Consider the following 16,508-nt stretch of genomic DNA (forward strand, 5'->3'; position numbering starts at 1 on the left):
ATGTCACGTCTAGGCCCTAGGCTTGGGTCATGACAGATATAGACCACGGCCCGTGGAAAGGTTCTGTGAAAAGGACAAAGTTAAGGGAGAAGTCTGCAAGAGGGATCATGGCCCATGGTGAGCACCACGGACCATAGTCCATTCCGTGGTGTCGACCCCCCAAAACTCCTAAGGGTGGAGACCACCACGATCGAGCATCATGACCCGTAGTGAAAGGGTCCGTGAAGACCAACCCTCAGAAGCCTTGGGATGGGTCAACTAACCTTGGTGGCCTTCATGAAGGCCAACCATTCCTAATATAGTCCAAGTAAAGGACCATGTCCATGCACCATGGACCGTGGTGAGCTTCACGGGCTGTGGTGGCTGTCCGTGAAGGTGCCCGACTCAGTTTAATGAAAGGCATTTCGGTCTTTTTCCATATTTTTTCAATTGAACCCTACACATTTAGGGATCAAAAATCAGTCCCTTCACTTACCCAATAGGGTTTTCCTCTCATTAACACTTAGAACTTTTGAGAAAAAGCTATTAGAGAGAAAACAAAAGGTAGGGTTCAAGATTTACAAACGAGGTCTTCGATTTTTGATCGTTCCTTCAATTACCTGGTATGTAAGTCTAATCACAATACTGGACTGAGTTCGTCCATGTACCCTACATATTCCTTTCCTCATAATTGAGAATTTAGCTTGAGTTCTAATCTCATTTGATTGAGTTTCTTGTGTAATTATGTAATTCTTTATTGAGTCTGCATACATATATAAATATACCATGTTGATTTTTATGATTTGAATTCTTGATTGACTGTTCATGATTTCATTCCCATGAACCCTTATTGAGTTGATGATATTTTGAGGTATATGCATTTATTTTGAGATGAGTAGAATGATGTTCATGTATTTAACATATTATGAATTTTAAACTGAGTATATGCATGACTTATTGAGGTCTGATAGAGAATGAACATTGAATCTAAATGAGTTGAGAATTGAGTCACATGATTGATTTGAGATAGAGTCTTGAGGAGTTATGAATGAGTGAAATGCATGTTCTATACATAAGAGTTTGATGATTGATATGAGTTAAGATCGATAAGATTCCAATGAGACTAAATGAGTTTATTTGATTATAAATGAGTTTATTTGAACCTATGAGCACATTGATTCTTTGGGAGTAGTATTGAGCATCGATTTGGGTAAGAGTAAATAACAATTCAAACTCCATAAACTATGTAGCCAGCGTAGGATAGAGATGATGCCTCTCAAGTCCCAAAACGATGGACTTTGATTGATTATGGATCCATTTAGTGTGATCGTCCTTTACCCTGGCAAGGCATTGGACGGTTGCGGCAACGGCAGTGCAAATAGTTGTATCATCACTAGATCATAAGTGATGGTTGTTGGTTAGATAAACTCCCTTTAAAATAATTGGTTTGATTTGGTCAAGTTGCATATTTTAGAGTTTTCTTTCAAAGCATGTTTACTATACACTCGCATACTGTCTTTGAGTTATATTTGAGTTGAGTTTCATGAGTTGAGTCTATTGAGTTGAGTTCCTTAATGTTGATTTGTTGACCTGTGTTTCCTTTGGCTATTTTACATACTTATATATTCCATGTACTGACATTATTTGGCTTGCATCATTTGATGATGAAGATACAGATGCTAGAGATTATCAACATGCGCTCTGTTAAGGATCTATTCCCCTTTTCAAATAGTGGTGAGACCTCCTTGCTTTCGAAGGAATCATGTTTACTTTAGTTATTTCTTTGATTACTTTCTTTTTCAGGTAGTCATGGCCTTGTCTCAACACCTTCTTGACAATTGGTAGAGGCTTTCTAGAATAGATTAAGTTGATTGGAGTTGGCACCTTTGTTAGTCAGTCTGTTTTAAAAACTACTATATTCAAATTTGAGTTGACTTTTTTTTTAATTAACAAACCTAACTCGAGGATCTTATCCCTCGTGGCAGTCAGGGCTTGAGCCAAACACCCCCAAGCCTTAACATAGATCAAATACAAAAGTACAAAGGAAGGGAACATAAACCTTACCTCTGATAATAGGTGGTTCATAAGTCAATTATCTACTAAGGTTAGTCGACTCATCTCCAATACAATCAAAATGTAAACCTAAATACTAAGCACCTAAAAGAGAGAACATCTCTCAATACAAATATCTAGGAAAGCATTAAATGGGGGAGACTCTCCCATTACAGTAAAAGAAGAAGAAAATCATAAACCTAAGCCTATTCAAAGGAGCTTTAACTTAACATAAGAAATAGTTAAATTGAATAGGAAAGAGCATCCAACATTAGACATAGAGACTTCCATATAAGAAAACTAAGTATACCAAATCAAGGTGGTTGTTTGATCCTCTTAAGTTTCCTTCTTCTAAAACATGCCATTCCCATCTTGTCTAGCTTGAAGTGCCCTTTGGTTTCTTATGGTAGCTGCTGTAAGCTATAAAACTGATGAGCAATGTCAATGTTGTGACTATATTTTGAAAGAGTATCAGCTAGAAAATTTGCCTCCCTATATATATGCTTGCATTGGAACTGATCAATCAATTTGACAAGCTTCAGTATTTCTTTAATGTACTGTATGATGCTCCAAGGTGGTATGGTATCTTGCTTCAGCCATGTTAGCAGCAGCTCTGAGTCAGTTTCAAGAATGATTCTACTATAACCATGTTGGATACACCAAGTCAAACCTATCACTGCAGCTTTCACCTCTGCCTGGTTGTTAGAACCCACCCCTAAGGAAGTAGCGAAGGAATAGATCAAATTGCCTTTATGATCCCTTAAGATTCCACCTTCTCCAATCTTGCCAAGGTTATCTAAAGCACTCCCATCAGTGTTTAGTTTAACCATAGTATGGTAAAGTTTGAATGAGTGATCAGACTAACTGGTTCGATTTGAGCCAACAATGGTCTCTGAATGCTGGCCACGCCTAGGATACCCTCTCGGGGTGTGACAGTCTATGAATGATTGGATTGTTTTGTTTAAATGCTAGGATGGTTCTTGAGTAAACCAAAACTGCATGTTAAACACCATAGAGAATGTCTTAAGAATCCTTGGGTGGTTTGGGCCACTTGAAAGGTGTGTTAAAATCATGTATGGTTTGTTGATGTAGTTTTGGGCATGTCCCAGGTGGTTGTTAAGACAAGACAGGTTGGTGAGTGAGAGTTTACTTATATTTACTAACTTGAACTATTATATCTGTCAAGGTGGTCTAGATATATCTAATTATTGGTGTTGTTGAGTCAAGATTAAGAGATTTCCAGGTGGTTCACTGATTTTGCTAAGGGACAAGGGCCAGGGTAATTGGCATGGGATCTTGAGTAAGGGTGATGGATCGGCTAACTGGGACAATTAGTAACCTGAATTTGGAATTGGAGTAAGCGAGATGATTCCAATATTTCATAAGACGAGCAGGATATGGAAGCCTTAGTGTGGTAAGATGGTTAGGTTATGACATGATAGGAGGATGTATCGCTCCTAGTAGTGGAGTTGGCAGTGGAATAAGCTAGGGAGGCTTGTGATATAAGGCATGAATCATGGGTAGTATACCCGAGATAGTAAGAGTATGGTGATAAGGATTTGGATTGTGTAACACTTATATTGCATGTTTCTTTAGAATATTTACATGATATTATGTGGAAGATTCAGATCGACCGATGATACCTATCAGTACGTGTTGTTTGTACTGATACAATTCTTGTTATGTCATTTGATATAGTCTGATTGGAGGATCAGTGATGTTTCTTAGGTGAAGGCAAAGGTGATCTCTGGTAGCTTCTACTCCTACTGTGTATGATGAAAGTTGTGTATATTCTCATGTTATTTCATATTCTTAGAAGCTCTGTACATGTTTAGAATAGTTCCTGGGAGGATTTTCGTTGTATTTTCAAAGGTTTTCTATTGAAATTATGATTGAGTTTGATTATTTTATTTTATAAAGGTGGTGTATCGTGTTTCTATTTACATCTACATTATCTGTTTTAAATCGGGTGGTAAGGGTTCTACCATATAGGTGTTAGAGTATGTTTCCACATGGCCCGATGGTTGGATCGTGACAGAATAGATGGGAACTAACAAGATACATGCGTGAATAATGACCCTTCCAACGTCCCCAAGCTAATCACCAACACTTCCTAGCAATTTCGATGTTTCCTTCAAAATAGAGCTCCAAATCGCAACATTCTAAAAATTGTGGGAACTAAATTTTTCTAACTCTCAGTTACTTATCATGATCGCGATTGATAACCATTGACTAGGTCCTCTGACCCTTCATCGCAATCGCGATGATCAATGTTCGTAACCGCATTGACCAAGCAAGCTAGTCTTTGCGATCAGAGTGTGAAGCTCGCGATCACGATGATCAATTTTATTGGTCTTCACAAATGCTGCTCCAAGCACACGAAAGTGATGAATAAATGTTGATTGCACCAGCAATAGCTACATCAACTTAACTAAATTTAAGGAAATTCCCTCGATGAAGGCTTGAGATTTATTTAGAACTCCGTGCATGCAAACAAACTATGTTACTCCACTAAAATTGATATTTCGGACTCAACAGAATTGGCAAAACAATCAACTGAGGTCATCTCGATAAAATGTTGACCCAAGTCAATAATTACACAAAGCAACCAAAACTTTATTTCAACATCACAAAATCATCCTGATCACCTTCTGATCGGCATCGATGGTCATTCGAGACCAAACTCAATGTTTCAGAGATAACGAAGTTGTGAAAATCTCATCTGAGCCCGTTTATCAAGATGTTGACCAAAGTCTGTCATTTCAACATAAAGGCCTCAAAAGTAAGAAAACGTACCCAAGACTCTCCCAACCACCTTGGAAAGCATGCCACCCATCCAACTCATTACAAATACTGCACAGAAGCTACGAGAAGGAGCAAAATAGAAAAGAGACATGAAAGAAAGCAAAGGGCCGCGAAAGTCATTACAATGATATACAAACTGGCTTGCTTAATATGTATAGAAAATGATTTACATTGGTATATAGTTGGTGTCCATCAACCATTCCACCATAAATACGACTTACATCAAAAGTTGTTCTACTGCATGTATACCACAAACTATTCTTAGCACCAATGTTATTAATGAATATATCAATTCTTATATAGAAAATATTAATTTATATTTCATTACACAAAAAATGTCAATCTTTATGTATAGAACACCAATTTATATGTATAAAAATTATTGTACATTGTGGTATATAATTGGTGCACAACATCTGTTTCACCATAAAGATGACTTACATCAATAGTTGCTCTACTGTATACCACAAACAATACCATTATTCATACAAACTGATTTACATAATTATTTATACCACGTTAGATATAAATATATATATTAGTGTATGGATTGTATATAAAATATTGTATTTAAACGAATCTACATAATTCTTTTTATATCAAATTTTATACAAACATATTTTAGGGTATAATTTATGTATAAAATATGGTAAATACAAATTGATCTACTTAATGAAGTGATTCAATTAAGTAATCGAGTTGCGAATAAATAATAGAAAGAATGATGGTATGTATAATAAGATTTCTGAATTTTCAAACTAGAGAGTAGCAAAGGTAAAAATATAAGAAAAATTTATGGAATGAATATCATGCTAAATATTAGTTACCATGATACTTTTACCATGCCCTTTATTTTATTCAAAGTAAAGAATAGCGAAAGACAAAAATCTAGGAGAGATTTATGGAATGACTATATATGATGAAAGAATATCATCTCTTTATTTGAAGAAAAAATACGGTTTCTTCTTTTTTTATTCTCTTTTATTTTTTATTCAAAGGATAAAATATGGGAAGACAAAAGTCTAGGAGAAATTTATGAAATAAATATAATGGGAAAATATTACTTCCTTGTTTGAAGGAAAAAAACTATCGTTCCTTTTCTAAAAAAAAAAACAAATTGAGGAAGACAAAAATCTAGGAGTGTGCAAAAATAGATCGTAAAAAATCAAATTGAGGAAGACAAAAATCTAGGAGAGTTAAAAAATAGAATCGATCGATAAATTGAATCGAAAAAATATTATTGGGTTTATTTGTAGTGGGTTATTGGATTAACGGATTTTTAATGATTTTATATAAAAAAAATATTGAGTTAATAGTTCGGTTTCGGTTTTTAGTATTGAATTATTGGGTAAACCGATAACCCATTAAGACAGTAGTAATTTACTACTTTACCCTTTATAAATATTAAGTATTAAATATTAATAATTAACTTAACTAGACACTATATGTATATATCACTACTCTACACAATCTACCCATTTTACTACTTCACACCGCTTGAGTCTTTACTCTTTTCTCAAAATCTAAAGATTAGTTTGTAATTGTAGCTTTTGCAAGTTTGTAAACATATGTAATTTGATTAACATCAAAAAATTTATATTATGTTTTGGATGTAACATGTAATTGAATTATCCTTCGTACTACATCTGCTCTTATTGATGGAATTTCTCATTATCTTTCTTGTTTCACTATATCAAAGCATTTACACTTGATTTGCTTATTTCATTGCATCGCGCCAAATTGTTAGAGAAGTGAGAAGTCATATATTTATTTTATGACTATTTTCTTATTAGGTAAATCAAAAATTGAACCGTTGACGACTAAAAATGAATAAACTGAAAATCGATAAAAAAATATTTTATTAATTTGTTATTGATTTGGCGTATTTAAAAATCAAAAATCGATAAATCGAACCGATAATACATAAAATCGAACCGAATTGATCGATGCACACCCATAAAAAAAATCTAGGAAAAACTTATGAAATCAATGTCAAGAAAAAAATATTAATCGCATGCTTGAAGGAAAAAAAATCAATTACTGTACATTTTATTTTTATCTCCTTTTTAGATTATGATAAAATTCTACTGCTATTTTATGAAAAGTGAAAACTTATGTTAGGTATTTGTAATAACAACTCTTATTTAGTATAGATATGTTTTTTCTCTTTTTTTTTAATTATCTTCTTCATCATTTCTTCACTTTTTGTTGCATATTTTTTTTCAACCTCCTCCTCTTCTCAACATATATACTTCTTATTCTTTATTTTTTCTCCTCCTCTTCTCAACATATATACTTCTTATTCTTTATTTTTTCCTTCTCCATATATCAAGCACTGACTAACAGAATCTTCTTGTAAGATTTGCATTTCACTAGAAAATTTAAAGAACCTCTAATGTTAGGGGAGCACAAATTATGGAGTATTGGAATGAAAATATTAATTAATGAAGTGCAATAGATCTAAATGAAGGGAAATACAAATTGAAATTTCATATACATGACACTCCTCCTTTATTTGTTATTTTCATTTTTTATAGATTAATTTAATTTGTTCTTCATTTTAATTTTACTTTTGGCTACGGTGGAATTGTTATTCACGTGGCAATTCATGTGTGAATTGGTTTTGAAAAAGGGGGAGTGTAATACACACATAATCACATATTACTTGAAGCGTGTTTCACCAAATTATCAGTGATAGTTTAGATGTATTTTTCACACTCCAATAATTAGGTGTGAAGTTCAAAAATTTTAATTTAAATGTGCTTTTGACATGTTACTCTAAAAAAAATACTCAAAATATGTTAAAACTGCATTTATTTTTCTTTGATACTCCCTCTATTTTCTTTTACTTGTCAAAAATTTCCTAATTTGATTTTTCTTTTACTGGTTAAATTTGACAAATTAAGAAAATACAATCTTTTTTTTATTTGTTGTACCCACAATTTATTGAGAGAGTTAATATCTTTGGTATTAAAATATTTTAAAATTTGGACTATGACTTTAGTAATTAATAAGGATAAAATAGTAAACTCACTATATTAATAAATGATTTCTTAATAGGTATGTCAACTCAAAAATTGAGAAGTAAAAAAGAACGGAGGGAGTAATTTAAAAAAATGAAAAAAGGAAGTGTTGGCTAAAAATATGGGCCCACAGGGACCACAAGCTTAGATCAATTTACAAGAACAACCTTGGAGGTAAGTGAGTGGTACAAAGAAAGCTGCTTAAAATCACATGTTTTCAATGCCATTGGGTATTATTTCATAGAATTAATATATTGTTAACCAGTAATTTTGTACGTAGATATTCTTTGGGGAAAATTTCACGTTATTATAAGTATTTTAATTATAATTCTTAGTTATAGTCCGTATATTTATGGGTTATAGTTATAATTTTTGCTAACACAAGCATCTGAACTTTAAATAGTTATAAAAATTTATATTATTTAAAAGTGTTACACAAATTATATCATACAAATTCGAATGATACAAACGTGCGAATTATACAAACTAGAATTATAATTAACGTTAAATGATAGTAACAAATTATAAATTAGCTAAATTATAATTATACTAACTAATTAACTAGTATATATTTATTTTAATTTTACTTCTTTTATCAGTCAAAATTGCTATACAAAAAGGCCGGGCAATTAGGACCAACCGATTAAATATTTTATGTTGGTGATACTAACTACACATTTTGCTGCTGTTTTTCTTTGTTCTATATATAATATATAAGTTAAGAGCCGTCTGCGCCATGTTCCGTATAGATTATATTATTACTGGGAATTAGTCCAAAAAAATAAAATTTGTTTATTCTTTAGAGTGAGCTGAATTACTTTGACTCATAAAAATGTTAAATAATGATGTGGTAACTTTCCAATTTTGTTAGTCGAAATAAAAGAAAATTGATGGTAATTTTTCATATTCTTATTAATATTTGAATTGTTAATTATTGTGATTTATAGTATATTTTCAAATTCATGATCAAAATTAAAAAATTTAACTCTAGAAATTCAAATTATATCAGATAAAGGAAAGAGTAAACAATGTCTTGGATCAGATGTTGACAAACAAAGAGTTGTTGCCTAGCCAGAAGCTTATAAAACAGCACACTCAATTGAGGTTTGAAGAATGCATAGAAGTGAATAACCATCTCAAAATGCAATTGGTTTCCACTTTCCTTTTCCTGTGTTTCCTCTTTTTGTCAAGGAAATGGAAGACGTACTCCAATAATAACCAAACCAAAAAATTGCCTCCAGGTCCATGGAAACTTCCTTTTATAGGAAGCATGCATCACCTGGCTGGTGGACCTCCACACCGCATTCTTAGAGATTTAGCCAAAAAATATGGACCGCTCATGCACCTTCAACTTGGTGAAGTTTCTGCAGTTGTGGTTACTTCTCCTGATATGGCAAAACAAGTACTAAAAACTCATGACATTGCTTTCGCGTCTAGGCCTAAACTCCTGGCCATGGACATTATCTGTTATGATAGGCGTGAAATTGCCTCTAACCCCTACGGTGAGTGTAAGGCATTTGCCTAGTATTTTCACAAAACATTTCTCATAATTGATTTTACTTCTTTTGATATATTTTTCTTCATTGTCTTATTTATTGTCATCCAAGATTTATTCCTGATAACAGGTGAGTACTAGAGACAAATGCATAAAATTTGTGTCATGGAAGTGTTAAGTGCAAAGAATGTCCGATCATTCTGCTTGATCAGTCATGATGAAGTTGTTCGTCTCATTGACTCTATCCGGTCATGTTCTTCTTCTGGTGAAACGGTTAATTTTACGGAAAGGGTTATTTGGTTCACAAACTCCATGACATGTAGATCAGCACTTGGGCAAGTACTAAAGGAGCAAGACATATTTATAAAACTAATTAGAGAAGTAATAAGCTTAGCAGAAGGCTTTGATGTGGCTGACACCTTCCCTTCATACAAGTTTCTTCATGTTTTTGATGGAGCGAAGCGAAAACTTCTAAATGCCCACCGTAAGGTAGATTCAATTGTTGAGGATGTCATCAACGAGCACAAGAAGAATCTTGTAACTCGCGACAATGATGATGCATTAGGAGGTGAAGACCTAATTGATGTCCTTCTAAGACTTATGAATGATGGAAGTCTTCAATTTCCAATCAACAACGACAAATCAAGGCTGTTATTGTTGTAAGTATTGAATACTATACTTGCATATCCATTATTGCCATAGCTAAAAAAAATTAATTATTGTAACTTGGGCATTAATTGCAGGACTTGTTTGCTGCTGGAACAGAAACTTCATGTACAACTACTGTATGGGCTATGATTGAAATGATGAAAAATCCAAGTGTATTCGCCGAAGCTCAAGCAGAAGTGTGACAAGACTTTAAAGATAAAGTAACGTTCAATGAAAATGATGTGGAGGAGCTGAAATACTTGAAATTAGTCATTAAGGAAACATTGAGACTTCATGCACTAGTTCCACTTTTGGTCCCAAGAGAATGTAGGGAAGAAACTGAAATAAATGGCTACACTATCCCTATGAAGACCAAAGTCATGGTTAACGTTTGGGCATTGAGAAGAGATCCAAAATATTGGGATGACGCAGAAAGCTTTAAGCCGGAGAGATTTGAGCAGTGCTCTGTGGACTTTACTGGTAACAATTTTGAGTATCTTCCCTTTGGTGGTGGGGGTGGTGGGAGAAGGATTTGTCCCGAGATATCCTTTGGTTTAGCTAATGTTTATTTGCCATTGGCTCAACTGCTTTATCACTTCGATTGGAAGCTCCCTACTAGAATGGAGCCAAGAGACTTGGACTTGACTGAATTGGCTGGAATAACTGGTGACCTTTACTTGATTGCCACTCCTTATCAACCTTAATAGCATCAACTTTTTAAATTTCCTTTTCCATTTCACTCTGGGTGTTTTAGGTTTTATCGATTTCTGCTGCATGTATCGTTTTATCAAATAAGAATGTATCCGTGATAATTAGCCTCAGATCTAGTCTATCGAATAACATTTTTGTAACAGAACTCTAGAAACATCAAAGTAAATAATTAGTGGCGAGAGAAAAATAAGGAGTGAAATTAAATAGCTAAATTACTCACGTGCCTTTTCATTTAGCAACTAGGATATGCAACAAAGAAGATCAATTAGGACTTATTGCACAGTTCCATTTTAATACCTTAGACACTAAGATTTAGGTATGACGCCCATGGAATTTATTTTGTCAGTTAATCGAACACAAAGATCCCTAAAATACTCTTGTTCGTGCTCATTTCCTACTTAGTAATACTAAGAAGTAAGAGTCGTTGAACCAAAGAAAATGAATACAACAGAAAAAGAAACGATAATTTATAAAATATTGTCAATAAGATGTCAAAAACAACATATAAACTTGAAAACTCAGGCAGTTCAAAATAGTTTCATAAGTTAAAAAAGAGTGAAAATTCATCAAATTAAATAACCTATCATATATTATATTAAAAGTGGGAAGCCACAAAGTTAAAAGTTACTTTGCCCTCCAACCAAACATTATTATTTTGTACAAAAATGAAAATGTACATTCTAACAATTCATGCGAATCAGTTAGATATAAACCATGTTGTAATTCACCACCAATGCAATGAATATCCAATTAAACTAGATAAAGAAGAGTAATGTGGCATGTCCTTGGCCAAATATTTTATTTCTTCTTTTTTGCCCTTTATATCATTTTTTTGAAGTGACATAGGTCTTTGGCCAAGAATCATATTTATCATTTTTCTTCTTCTTTGCTTATGTTTATTCTTTTATAAATTATTTTATTTTAAAAAGTCATCTCCATAACTCACACCCCTTCATGTAAATAATTCTTATACTTAATTGATTTAAGTAATTAAGTAATATTCATAATTCTTAGTTCTTTCATTTTCATAACCTCCTCGCTATTAAATGTACAAATTTATGTCACCTAATTAAAATCAAGCCAATATGATATTCTCATTACTATAAATGAAAGCTATTGTAGAATGGAGGAGAAGATCAAAAACACAAAATAAAGAAAACATTGATTTGAAAGGTAACGTTTTAGCCTTTAGATGGATTGTAGTTGTTGTAATAATTTGTTATGCGAAGGTAACTAGCTATTTGAGAATATTGTTCAAATGACCATAGATAAAGAACATTTGATTTAGCTTTTTGATGACTCAAATGAAAGAGTTAAAAAATGATTCAGTTTTTCTCCTTCAATATCAATTCCTTTCACTATGTCTTTAAACGAATTTGATTACATTATCTTTGGGATAATATATAGTTCTATTTTCCTCTATAATCTATAATGATAGTATTAATTATCTAATAAGATTATTTGCTTTGTTAACTAATTTTTTTCATTTTTTGGTTAGTGAGGCTAATTTTTGTGTCTCTAAGCCAGGGTATTTTCAAAGTGAAAGCAAACCAAATGTGAAAAAAGGAGAAGGAATCCACATATGTGTTCATACTGCTCAATGAAATATTTATGTAGCCTTCTGTAGTCTTGTGAATTAGCCTTTGACGGCGGATTAGCCTTTGGCGGCTATATATGTATATATATTGTATATGAAGATTTTTTTCTTTCTTTTGAGAAGACATGTAAACATTTTTTTAGTATGCATATTTATTTATTCTTTTATCTAATTAAATTTTATAAGAGAGAAGTTATCTTTTGTGAATTCATAGATTTCTTTGAGATGTGGTGATTCACGGCGCATATCATGCTCACTAATTTTCGGATCATTCTTTTGACAGAAACATTTTGTTTTTCTAATTTCTAAACTTACTTGAGTGGTTGAATAGTTTATTTTGTCCGCTATGCCCAAGAATATAGGAATCTACGAGATAAGGATAATAGCTAGGAAATATCTCATAAAATTATTTTATTTCGTATTTGAATGGGTAATATTATTTAGTTCTAGAATTATATCAATTTATTATTTTAATATAAATGACAAGATAAGTTATTTTATTATCTTTCTCCTTCTTCTATTTTTTTCATAGATAAATCTACTTTGTAAATGTCCTAAATAATTCTTTCTATCTTAGCCATTGAAACTCTAATTACATTTTTCTCAGTGAATTGATGATTATAGGGGAATTCAATTGAACAAAAGTCGCTCAATTTACCCTTAAAGTGAGTTAAACACGAATCATTTGTTAGAAAATTACACTTTTTAATTTATAATTTAAGTATATTATATGGCAAAAAAATATTTTTTTATACTCATATGAGGTACAAGCGCGTGCCCAAAGACTATCTAAATATGGATACAGGAACAAAAAGGACCAAAGGATTGATGTAAATAAATGTGCCTCCAAAACAACATTGTTTTAATAAACGATTACTAACACCATATTTACTTGTTTGGGGTAGACAGGTTATCAGAAGCACTCATCAACGAAAAAGCAGCCAAAGAATATATGCCTCCTTAAAATATTAATCATGAATGTAACATTGAGATGAGTCTAAAAGAGACCATACAATCAATGATCATTTCACAGAACTCGTAAGGTTGGCCATCATTAAGATGTACTTTTTGTTAAATATAACTTATAGAATGCATGAGAGTGGAATACGTTTGAGACTCATAAACGCTAATGAATCAGTATGATATCAGGGGGAGTATGATTGCAAATGGTTAAACATATCAAGCAATCCTTATATTAAATCATTTGAAGTGTTAAACCAAAGTGATAGATCAAGGAGATTATTAAAAAAAAAGTTCAAATTTAAAAGTTCATTGTGGTGGAATATTTCAAATTATTGCATTTATCACCTTACTTTGAACAAGCATATATCACAATATATACGAAGTTATAAGGCCTATGACCTATCAAATGAAAGGTATTTGAGATTAGTTTCCAGCAAAACAAATCACTCATAAATATGACTTCAGAGTAAAACGTTATGTGTATTTTAAGATAGACAGATGCACTCAGTGGCAGACCCAGCATGTGTCCAGGGGGTTCATGCGAACCCCATTCGATGAAAATTATACTATTTATACATGGTTAAAATTATACTATTTTTTCAGATTTTGAACCCCCTTATTAAAAATTCTAGTTCCGCCACTAGATGCACTGCCCAATTATTGTGGGACATGTGTCACTTTAGGGAAAGTCTTACCCAACTCTATTTTGCTTTCTCAAGTAAAAATAGTATTAGAGAGTTCAACCAATGTTTTCAACCATTGCTATTTAAATTAAAACTTCAAGAAAATAGAACTAATTATTCACTACCCATTCAGTTTAACACCCATATCTTGCACACACACTCCTAGCTAAGCGTTTAGCTACTCATAAATGGAGAAATAGAGATTATACTGTAACACCCCATACTATTCTAACTTAGATAAATTTCGAGAACCAAGAGAAAATCTGTGAAAGGTGACTGGTAGTAGGTCTACAACCCACTCTACGGCCCATAGATTGTTCTACGAGCCATAGAAGGGGCTCATACTTATCCAAATTTCTAAGTTTAGATCAGTTTCAATGAGCCACTTTCACGAGCCGTCAAGTCTTCTTCGACCGGTAGACTTAGTCGTAGAGTGAGGTGTCACATTCCAATTGCTACTAGAACCACACCCCTACGACCGAGTCTACAACCCGTACAAATTTGTGTGAGTCGTAGACAAGGATCCATAGCTCCCCAAGTCCTTACCCTGTTGAGTTATACGAGCAGCTTTCACGACCCATAGAAAAGTGGTTGAAGACCCCTCAAGCCCAAATCTAGAAGTCCAGATTTTGGACTTAGCTTCTACGATAGGACTTCTACAGTTCGTAGAAGGGCCCGTAGACGGCCACAGTCCATTTTTAATGGGGGTATTTGGGTCTTTTCCCACCCTTTTCCAAACTAAACCCAGACCATTTTGAAATTAAAATTGATCCCTTATCAATATCCAACAATTTTTTTCTCTCATTAACACTTAGAATCTTTTGAGAGCAAGAATTGGAGAGAAGGAGAAGAGCTAGGGTTCAAGGGCTTCAAGCAAGGTCTTCGAATTTTGCTTAAATAATCTTTGTTTCAGGAATGTAAGGCTTATCAGAATGTTGGACTAAGTTCATCCACGTACCCTACATCTTCATTCAATTAAGTTGAGTTTGAGTTTGAGTTTCGATTCCGATAAATTTAAATTCTTGAAATATCTATTTAAATTCTATTGAGTTATTGTATATATTTAAATATACGTTGATGATTTGCATAAGTTGAGTTCTTCACATTTACGTTCATGTATACATTCATATAAATCCTAATTGAGTTGCATAAATATATTATGCATTGGTTGAGATTAAAGAATGATATATTTTCATCTTCAAATGAGAAAGAGTTTGAGCATGAGTTAAGTTTGAGAAGTCTCTTATAACTTATTTTGAGCATGAGTATTTTGAGTATAAATAAGTTCATTATTATTACACTTAAACATCTATTTGAGATTTAGTTAAGAAGTTAATTATGCTTTTAAATGTATTATTGAGTTGAGATTGGGTCTATCTTTAAAAAAAAGATGAGTTGAGAAAAGTTGAGTTTTGAGCTAAGTCCAAAAAGAGACTAAATGAGTTAATTGAGTAATTACACTCACTTAAGATATGAGCAGAGTAAAAATATTTTTGGGAGTAGTATCGAGTACTGGTTTGGGTACGATTTTAGATAACTCCAACCCCATAACCTACGCCGCCAACATATATAGGATTGTACCGTTCATTCGGGCGAGTCCTCATAACCCTAACAAAGGACTTTTTAGATGGACCCATAGTTGAGTTATTGTCCTATGCCCTAGCAAGGTATAGGATGGCTCTAGCAACGTGGAAAGAATATTGTATCATCACAAGGCTCATAGTGATGGTTGTCAGTTAGAGAAAATCTCCAAGAAAAATGTATCTTTTTATATTTACATAGAGTCACATTTATTTATTTATATCTTTTAAAGCATTCTCTTACATATGTTGCATGCTTTATTGGGTTGAGCTATTTTCATAGTTGTGTTCTTGAGTTTAGCATCTTTAAGTAAGTTTTCTTTTAGCTATTTTACATAATGTACATTCCATGTACTAATGCTATTTGGAGCTGTATCATTTTATGATATATACACAGGTGATAGAGATCCTCAACAGGTGCATCATTGAAGATCGAGTTTCCATCCAACTTTTGGTGAGACCATTTTGCATTTTGAGGCGGTCTTGAGTCTTATTTCAGTCTTTCATTTCAGTATTAGTGTTACATTTTGAGGAAGTCGTGGGCCTGCCCCGTACCCATTCAGAGTCAGTAATTAGCGATCTCATGGACTAGTCAGACATAGTTTGTGTTATTCAAATTTATTCACTAAGTATGTTTTTTGAAAATATTGAGTTATATACATCATATATATTTGAGTATTGAGTTTTAATCTGAGTATATTTTGATGAGTAACTCTTCAGCTAAGTAAGTCAGCCAGGTCAAGGGTTCGCTTAGGAACCAACAATGGTTTCTAAGTACCGGCCACACCTAGGGTGTAGATATAAAGACGTGACAAATTTGGTATCAAAGCATAGAGTTCAAGAGTCCTAGGAGATCTATGAAGCCTAGTCTAGTAGAGTTATTCTTATCGATGTGAAGCGTGCCATACCTATAATAGGAAGGCTACAGGACTTTTAGGAATTATTTTACTTCATTCATATGTGGTATAGATT

The 16,508-nt window shown here is 33.0% G+C and overlaps 1 pseudogene; it reads left to right on the forward strand.

Moving 5' to 3' along the window:
* Positions 1-9,000: 9,000 nt before the first annotated feature.
* On the forward strand, positions 9,001-10,706 carry LOC129887579 (cytochrome P450 71D7-like; annotated as a pseudogene).
* Positions 10,707-16,508: the final 5,802 nt, after the last annotated feature.

This window comes from Solanum dulcamara, chromosome 1, assembly GCF_947179165.1.
Source record: "Solanum dulcamara chromosome 1, daSolDulc1.2, whole genome shotgun sequence".
Classification (NCBI taxonomy): domain Eukaryota; kingdom Viridiplantae; phylum Streptophyta; class Magnoliopsida; order Solanales; family Solanaceae; genus Solanum; species Solanum dulcamara.